The 3,064-nt window shown below is 46.2% G+C and overlaps 1 protein-coding gene across 1 annotated transcript in view; it reads right to left on the reverse strand.

The window, feature by feature from the left end:
* Positions 1-3,064, reverse strand: part of RBFOX1 (RNA binding protein, fox-1 homolog (C. elegans) 1) — a 2,191,581-nt gene that overhangs the window by 1,383,717 nt on the left and 804,800 nt on the right.

Raw genomic sequence — 3,064 nt, forward strand, 5'->3', positions numbered from 1 at the left:
ACACACACACACACACACACACACACACACACACACACATATATAAATATATTTTTTTTTAAGTTAAACAGGAAAAAGTGACCTCTGTAAGTATGAGCAAGGTCATAGGCTAGTGTCCATATTCATCCATGACCATAACCAAATATTCATCATAATCTTCTTTCTGTTGGCTAGGAAGCACTCGTCATAGTTAAGGGAAAAATTAGATCCTAAAACATGACTGTCTCAAAACAAAGTCAACTTAAAGTTCTAAATTTTAAAATCCTAAGTATCCAAAATGTTAAATGGCTCCATCTTCAGGGTAAATGGGAAAAGGCTCTATTCTTCCAGCCCTGAAAATGCAGGAGCTATTCCAAGTCCTTCCTGAATTAGATGGATGTAGCTTAACTGAATTACTCAGAGACACGTGGCTGATCTGGAGCTGAGATTTAGAACTGGGCTCCCTGCCTCCAGAAATAGGCCCCTCCCACTAAACCTGCTTCTTAGACTCAAATGGGAAGCTTGTAAGAAACCACCAACACTTGGGACCCAACCCCTACCAGCCGTGGGCAAACTACGGCCCGCGGGCCAGATCAGGCCCGTTTGAAATGAAAAAAACTAAAAAAAAAAAAAAAGACTGTACCCTTTTATGTAATGATGTTTACTTTGAATTTATATTAGTTCACACAAACACTCCACCCATGCTTTTGTTCCGGCCCTCCGGTCCAGTTTAAGAACCCATTGTGGCCCTCGAATCAAAAAGTTTGCCCACCCAATTACTGGGGATAGAGTCCATGCAGCGGTTTCCTTTTCTGAATGGCCCCCTGTGATTCAGATAAGCACTCAGGGTGGACAGCCTCTGCACTGGGGCCATCATCTCTCCTGCTTTGGAACTGAACATGTCTGATGGTCACTAAGTTCCTCTTCTTGTCACCAGGAGACTGCTTTGAAAGCCTGCTACTCCATGTGCCCTCTGGGGATGCAGCCGTAGCCTCGGGCACTGGTTAGAAATGCAGACTCTTGGGCCTCAACCCGGACCTACTGAACCAGAACCTGTGTATTTCACTCAGCCCCTCCCCCTCCCCCAGGTGTATGTTAAATGAGCGCTAACATAGTGTGCCCTAGAGAGGACGCACTGGCTCCCGGGGCTGTGAATGGGTGCTGCTATCAACATGTGCACAGCAGTAACTACCCCCTTCACCATCCAGCTCCCTCCCCACCCCTCCCCCCAAAAAAAGATGCCCACCCCCACCAGGCAGTGTGTGGTCAAACACCTTTGGGAGAGACTGGATTAAACAAAGTCAAATTACTTTCTCTACTCCAGGCTCTAGCAAAACCTATAATGTTAAAGTGGTAATGTGCGCCATAAATCTCCAAGAGGAGAAATTTCCCAAATATTTATGGCTCTGGTGCCCTGTAACTCAGAAGTCCTATTAACATCTTTTGCAGACAACGTGTTCCCAGGGACATATTATGGAAAATATATACTCAGAAGAGATGCTCTTTTTTCTTCCCTCCACGGACACCCTGCACACCTTTTCACAGTTAGGTGCTGGCTATTTGCTTATTACCCTCAATACTGGTAGTCGTCATAAAAGTATAGTCACTTTTATCAAGCATTCACTTTGTATATCAGACATAGTGCTAAGTACTTACAGTGAATTAACTCATTTTATCTTCATAACTACCCTGCTAGATAGGGATAGCTTGTATTACCCCTTTATGGTGAAGGAAACTGAAGAATAAATTAATTGGGTCACTTTTCAAGGTCAGACAGCTGGTAAATGCTGGGTGCAAGATTTTAACCCTGGCCATCGGCTCCAGGGCCTTCCCTTTAATCACTTGATTATTGGAAAAGGGATCGATCCTGAGATGGGCCCATAGATTTTCTGAGCTTAACCCATCAGGATAACTTTTAACCGATAGGAAGTAAAAAGAGCCAGAATCTTAGCTCACACATTCAAGTGCAATCGGCCACCAGGAGACCTCGGGCTGACACTGAAAACCCTGTCTGAAAGGGAGTGAACATCAGAGCATGTGTGCAGTGCCGACATCCAATGGCTGCCGGTCCAAGCTTCATATTAACATGTGCACACCTTGCTCTTGGATGGGGCTCATCAGTGGGGACCACTGGGTCTTGATCTTCCATCCCCTCCATCGCTCAGTCTGAAACACACCAGCAAGCCCAGGGACTCCAGGCACAGCATCCATAAGATGGTGCCAACTCACAGATGCTTAAACCAGCACCTGGAAATACCCCAGAGACTGGCCAAGCTGTTCCCAACTACAAGCTGACGGACTCAAGTGGATAAGAAAAGGTGGGAGGGCCTCGGGAGCCCACTGCAGAGGCAGGAACCAACCGGCATCGCTGTTAAAGCTACCCTGGGTTTAGGGCTCACGGTGAATCACTCAGAGGAAGGTTAATGGCTCCTTTCTGCAGGCACCTAATTAGTAAAAACAGGCTCTGTAATAAAGGCCAGTGAGGGTCCATTCTACACAACTGAAATAATTCTGCCTCGTTCTTCACAGCAGGAGCCCGGGACCTGGGGAGCCCAAAAGTGAGCATCCAGGGAGAACACTCACTGGGGAGCAGGAGAAGAGGGGGTTCATGTTTGCAGTTGTTGTTTGGCTGTTGAATTCCCCCTCAAGTGCTGGCATGTAGCTGTAAATTACGACAACACTAAGCTCCTGTCTATCGGCTGCTGCCCACCTTAAAGACATTTGGTCTCTAAATACTCACAATTCTTTCTTTGACAAATATTTGAGAGTTTACTTTGTATCAGCCACTAATCTGTTGGCAGCTATAGTAGGTGGAATAATACCCCCACACACACACACACACAAATGCCCATGTTCTAATTCATTAATTCACTGATACATTAACTCACGAATACATTAATGCACATATTCACAGGGGCCTCTGCAGCTGTGGCTGAGGACCTTGCAATGGGGAGATTATCCAGGTGGATACGATGTCCCGAACATCACATGGGTCCCTGAAGTGGACCTTTTTTGGACCTTTCCTGGCTAGAGTCAGAAGCTCTGTCCCTAGCTTAGAAGGTGGAGGAAGCTCCTGCAGTAGTAG

This window comes from Myotis brandtii, unplaced genomic scaffold (genome assembly GCF_000412655.1).
Source record: "Myotis brandtii unplaced genomic scaffold, ASM41265v1 scaffold397, whole genome shotgun sequence".
NCBI lineage: Eukaryota > Metazoa > Chordata > Mammalia > Chiroptera > Vespertilionidae > Myotis > Myotis brandtii.